At 42.8% G+C, this 9,715-nt stretch overlaps 1 pseudogene; it reads left to right on the forward strand.

The window, feature by feature from the left end:
* Positions 1 to 7,466: 7,466 nt before the first annotated feature.
* LOC131494911 (cytochrome c oxidase subunit 5B, mitochondrial-like) lies at positions 7,467 to 7,995 on the forward strand (annotated as a pseudogene).
* Positions 7,996 to 9,715: the final 1,720 nt, after the last annotated feature.

Raw genomic sequence — 9,715 nt, forward strand, 5'->3', positions numbered from 1 at the left:
TCTCTTTTATCGTTGTGCTTTTGATGTTATACCTAAGAAATTACTGCCTGATTCAAGATTATGAAGATCTTCTCCTCTGTTTTCTTTTAACAGTTTTATGGTATAAGCTCTTATATTTAAGTCTATGGTTCACCTGAGTTAATCTTTGGCATATAGAATGAGATATGTCCTATTATTTTATACTTAGAACTTTTTCCACCTTCTAAAATACTACTTAATTTACTTGACTGTCATATTTATTGTGTATTTACCTGCTTGAATATAGGCCTTACAAGAGTAAGCGCTTTTTTTACATTTTGTTAATATTAAAAGGCTAGAACATTGCTTAAAGTGTGTACAGTAAGCATATATTTAATGACTAGTGGAGATCCTACTGTAGTTTACAAAATGGTGTTTTAGAAGAAGGGCTGGTAATTGTGCCAGAAGGATAGCCTGGCTATAGTAAAAGGTTCATATTAACACCATTTGTTGCAAATTGAAAGGATTTGCCTCATCCTAGAAATCACTACAGACAAAGCCCCAGTGGAAGCCCAGATTTCTGGTGGGTAATATTGTCTGGGGCACAGGGTTTAGGGTTATGGATTCTTTGTACCATATTTGTTTGTTTAAATTTTTTGTTACCTGCTTGAAGTTTTATGGATTCATTGATAAACAGATATGGGTGGAAAGAGTAAGAGTATATATGTTACAATTTTCTGGAAATTCTAGTGACTGACAACAACTTTAACTATAACTGACAACCCTAGAAGCTTGAAAAATGTAACTAGGTGCTTTCCAAAAGCCTAGGGGAGGGGCGCCTGGGTGGCGCAGTCGGTTAGGCGTCCGACTTCAGCCAGGTCACGATCTCGCGGTCCGTGAGTTCGAGCCCCGCGTCAGGCTCTGGGCTGATGGCTCGGAGCCTGGAGCCTGTTTCTGATTCTGTGTCTCCCTCTCTCTCTGCCCCTCCCCCGTTCATGCTCTGTCTCTCTCTGTCCCAAAAATAAATAAAAAATGTTGAAAAAAAAAAAAATTAAAAAAAAAAAAAAAAAAAAAAAAAGCCTAGGGGATAATTTGCAAATTTTCAGTTGTCCAAAGATGAAGGGTAATTAACAATGAATGGTTAATCAATCAGTGACATTTAATGATTGTTTCTCCTGTAGGAAGATGTTGAGCTAGAGGTTTCTTGGGAGATGGAGGTGAGTGATCTATGTTCTCAGCCCTCAAAGAGCTCACAATCTCTGGAGACAAATATGTAACTACTGCGGTACGGTGCAGAGTTTGGTTTTGCCACAGAGGAGACATAAAGCCTTTGTGGGATTCATAAGAGAAAGAAATATAGTCTGGGAAGGAAGCTGAGAAAGCTTTATGGAAAGTTTTCACTTGAGATGAACTTTGAAGAGTGGGTAAAGTCACCTGGAAGAAGTGGTGAGAAAGGACATCTCCTGAGCCAGTGTGCAAAGCAGCAGAAGAACACGGCCAGTGCCGAGAGCTGCGAGCTGGGCTGAGGAGTGGTGACAGAGGACTGGAGGAAAAGAGGTTATGGGGGTGAGCAAATGTGTCAAGTGAACAAATATTGAAACTCTGGCCTAAGCGCAACATCAAATGTCAGCAGCAACAGGTAATTTCAACAGTGAGAACAGCTGAAAACAGAGGAATGAAGTCACTGCTCATTAGTTGGATGGGCTGGCTTGTTGGAATCTGCATATGGTACCCCTGGAGATGCTTGAATTATTTGAGATACGGTCATAGGCTGGGATTCCTATACAGCGGCTGAAGCTGCAGCCAGAGAAATTCAGTTGCGTAGCTTTAACCTGGGTTCTCATAGTGCACAGAATTGTTTAAGTAGTTGTGTACCTGTGTATGTTTGAGATGTGCGTCTGTGTGTGATTGCTAGATAGATAGACACTGCAACCTGCTAGTAATAACTTTAAATCCTTAGCAGAAGATTAAGGTTTTCTAAGAAGCTGGTATTTCTTAGAGAAGTGACTTTGGATCTTGTTAGAAAACTGTTTGAAGGAATATGTTGTGAGGGACCTTCAAGACGTCTCTTGACAAGGAATCTTGGCCTGCCGTTTGGGGATAAGGAAATCAAGGTCTGGCTTAAGACACCACATGTCGAGAGAGGAAGTCTGTGAACCCTTGATCTTCCTGTCTACAGGGCCTTCTGGATCCCTTTGGACAGGACCTCATCACCCGTGTGTGTCGTGCAGAAAGCAGTGACCCTTGAAAAGTGTGTGGGGTGGGGGTCAATGCAATTTAAATCACTGTTTCATGTCCATTTTAACTCTTAAAAATCCTTCCTCCTCCATCTGTGGGAGATTTCTTTTTCTTGTCATAAGAAATAGGACAAATCTAGGGGCAGAAGGAATAAAAGGAAGATTTCTGATAGTAATGGAGGTAGAAAGCTCAACTCGGAGAGATGACAGGATGGAAAGGGAGAACCTGCGGCAGGAGGGCAGAGGGCTCCAAGTTCAGGTGAGGGCCTGGAAGGAGAATGCCTCCCGGGAGGAGACAGGACTGTCGCCCAGGATAGGGCTATGGGAGGCATCTAGGGAGACCCTGGGGAGACCACAGGAGACCCGAGAGAGGGCCCCTCCTCCAACCACGCTGTCCTGTTTCCTTGCCTCCAAGATGAATGAATTGGGTTGTGTAATTTTTCATCCCCCAATAGTCTCGAATTCTGTAATTACACCCTGTGTTGAGATTCAAGGCAAGTAGAACACATCTCTGTCCTCCCTAGCAGGGCAGACACAGCGCGTGAGCCCTAAAAATGCACACAGTGGTTAGGCTGCATTGTGGTGGCATCTCCAACTCTGAGCAGAGAATGAGCCTTTCTCTGCATGGGGGTGGCTCTTAGTTTAAAAAGCTTTCCCCAGATTCCCTAACTTCTCTCCCAAGGACTCCCTGCATTTTCCAGTAACTTCATTTCTAAAGGACATCTAACAGGAAAGATTCTCTGAGCTAAATAATCTTGAATTGCTTTAAAAATACCTTGCATATTGTGATTACATCAGAACTAGGTTAGAAGAATTACTGTAAATGGCATATAAATATGTGATTAATAAGAATTCAAACTGAGGACTGAGGGCACCAGGGAGTTCCAGGTAAAGTAATAATTTCTTTTTTGGTGGAATATCATATGAATTTCTATAGCCAGCTTCAAGAAGCTATCTCAACCCTGCATTCTCCCTCCAAAGACAGTAATTTCCACTTAGCACTGCAGTAATTAAAAATATATGGGGCGCCTGGGTGGCTCAGTCTGTTAAGCGTCCGACTTCAGCTCAGGTCATGATCTCACCATTCATGAGTCCGAGCCTTGCATCGGGCTCTGTGCTGACGGCTCAGAGCCTGGAACCTGCTTCAGATTCTGTGTCTCCCTCTCTCTCTGCCCCTCCCCTGCTTGCACTCTGCCTGTCTCTGTCTTTCAAAAATAAATAAACAATAAAAATTATAAAATATGATATATAAAGAAGTCACAAAGGTAGACCAAATGACTGGTTAAAATGCATCTTTCTTTAAGAAAATGTACCAGAAAAATTTTAACAAAATATTTGACAATCTTTGTAACATTGAAATTATCGGTTTGGTGGCAACTTCATTTTTATCAGACCGAAATTAGTCATTAAAAAAATGGCACCAGGGCTCTAACTGAATGCTGGCCAGTACATGTTTCCAGGGGCACCGCCTGAAGGGGCAAAGCTTCGGTGTGGTTGCCATGATGCCCTTGCTTCAGCTTTGTCTGCAGTTTGAGGGATGTTACAGGATTGTTTCTATTTTAGGTTTTCTCTTCTCTCCCTTTCTCCCTCCCTTCCTCCACCTGTGCTCCCTCCCTTTTTCCCTCCTCTTCTTCCGTCTTTTCCATTCCCTCTCTACATTCACTCTTTCTCTCTTCCTTTCCCCCCTCTCTCACATGTTTATCGAGTACCTAATATGTACCAGAGCGAGACGGGAAAGCCCCTGCTTCCTGGAGCTTATCTTCTAGCAGGTATGAGAGAAAATAAGCCTGTAAAAAAAATAAATCACATGATTAGAGGGAGTGATTGGTGCTTGGATGAAAATGGGATGTAGAGAGAGTAATGGGGGCCTCCTTTAGGTAAGGTGGTTAGGGAGGGCATTCCAGTGGAAAGTCCTGGAAGGGTTCAAAGGTTATCCAGAGCCCCCCCTCCCCCACAAATGGATACCATGAGTAACTGCCCACATGATCTACATGAGGGCACCCAGAGGCTCCCCAGGCTCCCAGACTTCTCTGTCCTTCCTACCAGACAGCCTTATTGTAGCTTCAGGTACATATGATGTATATGCCTTCTTTCCACTTTGATGGAGGCCTCTATACATTTCTCATTTTAAGCATTAACTGTATATGAACACATTTAATCCTTAGCACAACTTTGTGGGGTGGGCACAGTTATTATCCCCATTTACCTTTGGGGAAATTGAGGCACAGGAAGCCTGACTCAGCCCTAGACAGCCTGGCTCTGGAGGCAGGCTCTCCAGTGCCTCCTGCTACCTGCCAGTCTCATTCCCCCTTCCGCCTCCTGCAGGGCTCACATTGCATCCACGCCTGTAGTCGTGCCAGCCATGGCCACTTAACTCTTTAAGGGACAGTCACAAGCAATCTCTGAACTGCAAAATCCTCTCAGCTTCCATTTGTGTGGTGCTAATATGGGTGTGACCATACAGGATGGAGTGGGAATAATCAGAAAGTCCCCAAATATAAAACCACGTCTAAGAGTCTACAGATGTTCTAATACCCATTACTCATCCCAGAAATGCATTTTGGTGCAGCTGGAGCCTGATGGGTTGGAGGGGGTGGATGATGGAGAGCTTTCATTTCAAAGGGAGATGCAGAGGGAAATCATATGGTGTCGGTTTCCATTTTGGAAGTCTGTTCATCTCTGAGTCAGCTGCAGCTGTATAGCTCTGCCCCATGCGTTCAGAACACGTGCTGGTGGACAGGCTGTGCAAGCCTCCCGTGGCGTGACTGCATCAGATGCTGTCTGCTCTGGACATTGGAGGGCGGGCGCAGGAAGGCTCTGTGAGGTCTCAGTGTATCTCTGTTAGGTTTAGGTTTGGCTCCTCTTGCATCATGAAAACAGTTTGGGGAATCAGGATGATTAAGCTCTCGAGGGACCAGCCTTTTAACACACCGGGGTGCCCTTGGTCTCTGTTTGCACCTGGAAGTCAGCTGTCAAGTCCTTTGCCACCCATTAAGAAATGTATGGTTCATGTTATCTCTGGAATAACACACACTGAGGGCCACACCACAATCTGCATAATAGTAAAAAAAAATCTGGCCTTTAGTGAGTGCTTATTCTATGCCAGATACTTCACTAAGTGTTTTATATACGTTATTTCATTTATTCCCATAATGGACTTTTGAGGTAGGTGCTATTATTAAACACAGTTTTTATAAGGGAGGAACCCAAGGCGATTTATCCAAAGGTTATAGTAAACATTCCCCAAAGAAGATTGAGGTGAGACAGGAAGTCAGCTGATTTGGGCTCTGAGTTGAGCACAATAAAATTATTTTTAAAGGCATTTTTACTTAAAAATAAGAAACATATGGGAGAGTCATCCACATCCTGGACCTGCTGCCATAGCACTCCCCTCCCCCACCTGGGTTCCGAGTGAATTCCTGTTCATGTTCAGGATGTGCATGCCCAGTGGACAGCATCTGATCTGCAGTTCTCTTTGTGGGTGGACGTCTAAATCCCTCGGGGTGCCTTTTGTCCCACAGATATACATGATTTTACTAAGGGGAGCCTTGGAAATTACCCAGTGGGAGCACTGAATCTCAGCATGTTTTGACCAAAATTAGTGGGTCTTAGAGAAATCACTCTGATGTCAGCTTTTACTTATTTATTAAAACCCTGAGAAGGTAGGATGCTTCACTCACTTTTTTATCAATTCAGTAATTATTTACTCTGTTCTTCATGTGTCAAATCCTGGGTATAGAAAAGTGAGCAAATTTGGGGGCACCTGGCTGGCTCAGTTGGCTATAGTATGCAACTCTTGATCTTGGGTTTGTGAGTTAGAGCCCCATGTTGGGTGTAGACTTTACTTAATAAAAAAATTTTTTTAAATATTTTTTAAAAAGTGAGAAAATTTTATTATTATCTGTTGTATGGGAGAATTTTTTAATTGATGTGAGAGATTTCCAGGTTTGTTTGCATTTCAGAGCTTTTGCTTTGTTTACTTGATTTTTTATTAGGAAAGCACAGAAAATCTTTGGCCAGTCTTAACATTTTAAGAAACTTTCCCATCTTGTCGTGGAGAATGTAGGAGAGCCTAAATGCCTTTTAAAACAGCTTCCCAAGATTATATGAAAACATGTGATCTCTTTCAGTAAAGGTCCTAATTTGGCTTCTCCAAATTAATTTCAAACAAAGATAAGTAAATTTATTTTTTGAACTTTGGGATATGCAGCCTACTGTTAAGTATTCCAGTGATCTAAATCAGGGTCCTTAGGCTCTTAAGAAAGAACAACGTGCTGGCATATGCCTATTTATGACACAGCTTCAAGGAGGACACAGGCTGGTGTAGACAGGAAGGCAGGAAGTTTTCAGGTCCCAGTCACCATACACAGGACAGGCAGAGGGCTGGGGCCTGCCTTTGCTGCTGGCTGGCTGGAGACAAGATGGTATAGCAACTGCTCTACCTGCCTTCTTTGGCTCAGAGCAACTCGGAGGTGTCCAAATATGGCAGTTACTCACTGGGACCTGGGGGAAGACCCAGTACTTTTGGGGTTTCCCTTGGGTTATTCAGTTCCAGACTTTTGTTTTGTTTTGTTTTGGGTTGAACTTTTTAAATTCTATTTTTATTACAACTAATAATGCTTTTCATTAATTTTAGATTTTGTATTCACATTTAAGAAATAATTTGATGTCTTATAGATTTTTTTTACTGTGGTGAAGAACTCATAATATTAAATTTACCATCTGAATCATTTTGAAGTGTATTGTTCAGTAGTGCTAAGTGTATTCACATAATTGTGCAACAGATCTCTAGAACGTTTTCATCTTGCAACACTGAACCTCTAAATCCATTAAACACTCACCCCCCTCGCCACAACCTTGGCTATCACTTTTCTACTTCTTGTTCCTATGAATTAGCAACTTTAATTTTGTTTAACGTTTTTCATTTTTGAGAGAGAGACAGACAGAGCGTGAGTGGGGGAGGGGCAGAGAGGGAGGGAGACACAGAATCTGAAGCAGGCTCCAGGCTCTGAGCTGTCAGCGCAGAGCCCTATGGGAGGCTCAAACCCACGAACTGCCAGATCGTGACCTGAGCCGAAGTCGGATGCTTAACGGATAGAGCCATGTAGGCGCCCCTGAATTAGCAACTTTAGATACCTCATATAAATGGAATCATACAGTAATTGTCCTTTTGTGTCTGGTTTATTTCACTTAGCATAATGTCTTCAAAGTTTCCTCACGTTGTACCAAAAGTGAGAATTTTGGGAAGTGTCACTGTTTGTAGTGAACATCATGGCTTCAAGTTTACTTTGTGGAGTTGGAGCACTGGCTGTGCAAGCCCTTAGGGCCTGTGGTCCCAATGAAGTTGCCGCAGTGCACTCCATGGCATCTGGAGGTGGTGTTTCTACTGAAGACCAGCAGGTGACTGGGCTGGAGAGGGAGGTCACGATGGCTGCATGGAAGGGACTGGACCCATATAATATACTAGGCCCAATGGCAGCTTCAGGCACCAAGGAAGACCCTAATTTAGTCCCGTCTATTACCAACAAGTGAGTGATGGACGGCATCTGTGAAGAGGACAGTAGTGCAGTCATCTGGTTTTGGCTGCACAAAGGCAAGTCTCAGTCATGCCCTCACTGTGGAACCCATTACAAGCTGGTGCCCCACCAGTTGGCCCACTGACCTTCTGCTCTAACTTACTCAAAATGTTCTGTAAAGTTTCTTCTTTCCAGTAAAGACTAGCTATCGCATTAGTTCCTTCTCCCATTAAAAAAAAAGTGAGAATTTCCTTCCTTTTTAAGGCTGAATAATATTGCATGCACACACCACATTTTCCTTATCAATCTGTAAAAGGACATTTGGGTTGCTTCCACCATCTCTTGGAAGCGGTGAGCAATGCTGTGATGAACATAGGTGTGCAAATATCTCCTTGAGATACTGTTTTGAGTTCTTTTGGATTTATACCCAGGTGGGAATCACTGGGTCATAAGGTAATTTTAGTTTTAATTTTGGGGAATAAAGTTTTTTGTTATTCAACAAAACAGTTTTATTTTTCCAGAGTTGGTTTAGATTTCTAAGTTGGCACTACTATTTTAAAAATCTCCCATTTTGGATGTTCTTTCTTTTGGCCTTTATCTTGTCATTTTGAACTTTATTACTTAAAGAAACACCTTCTTCTGGATACAATTCTTCCGCTAGATCTCCAGTTTTCTTTGTTTCTGCTTACTTCGACATTATACTTGTTCACTTGTCTGTAATTTGCTACTGTACCAATTCTCCATCTTCATTTGTTTTGACTGCTTTCTTCTTAATAAATGTCTGCAACTCTTTATTCTGTAAAAACTGTATCTTAGGGTTGACCAGCAACTTGGGTCTGCTAAAATGGTGTTTACACGGCTCAATATTTTCCCCTCCAAAGTGAGGGAAACTCAAGCTGATGAATCAATTGACAGTATGCTCAGTAAATTGTGTATTAGAATATTCTGTTAGTTATTTGAGGCTAATAGTTTCCATCTTTGAGGTCTAGATAAGACTCCAAGTCACCCTGGGCTCTGACATTTACAGGGCTTGTTTTAACGTTACCGCCATCACATTTAGGGACCTGAAGATCCATGCAGGAGTTTAAAGTTTCTAGGTCCCTCCCATCTTGCTCCTCTAGTGGCTTTTGGGAATGTCCAGGCAAAATGGAGTCTGACGATACCTCCTTTGAGAGTGGAGTATTTCCTGGATATTGTTAGGATGCAGTGACTTGTCAGATTTGAGATCTTATAACCAACAGCTTGCATGGTTTATCCCAATACTTAAGAGGCTTAAAGCTTCAAGTTGCGCAAGGGTCCAGAAAGCTAGTATGAGGCCAGTATCCTTGAAGGTAACTAACTGTCTTTCTTATAAGTGATTCTACTAATTGTTGTTATATATTGGAATCCACTCTCAAATTACACTTGTCAGTCTATGCTTTTCATTGTCCTTCTCAATTTTATGCTCGGTCTCATCTAGTATTTGATTTGATCTGGAAATGCCTGGCAGAATATAAGGAGCATTATACCTGCCACAGTGTGGGAACAGGGTTTGTCTTGTGGCCTTAAGCCCTGTTCAGAGATCACTAGGATGGGGTACTAGGTGAGGCATGCCTCTGAGCCTGCCTGATGACAGAGTTGCTTCCCTGAATACTGAGTGACACTTTTTTTTTTCCCCACGGGGACTGGAATCTTCTGTGATGCCCAGCCCACTGGACTGCACCCTGATCACCTTGTCAGCTCCTCCACCTGCCCGCACTGTGTACCCCTAGGTCTATAGTCTTTATGTCTCAGAGCTCCCATGTCAAACCGATGGCTTTTCTTATTAACACCTGCCCTACTAGAAATATTGCCACTGCATGGAGACCTGCTACCCTCTGTTCAGCAAAGATGGTTCTTAGCTGCTGACATTGGCCTGGCTAGATCCCAGCTCCCCAATCAGCTCTCCAACAAGCCAAAACTCTTGCTATGGGGGACATATGTAGTTACTGCTCTAGCCAAATTCCCACCTCTTCCTCTTTCCCA

Source organism: Neofelis nebulosa, chromosome 14 (assembly GCF_028018385.1).
Source record: "Neofelis nebulosa isolate mNeoNeb1 chromosome 14, mNeoNeb1.pri, whole genome shotgun sequence".
Lineage (NCBI taxonomy): Eukaryota > Metazoa > Chordata > Mammalia > Carnivora > Felidae > Neofelis > Neofelis nebulosa.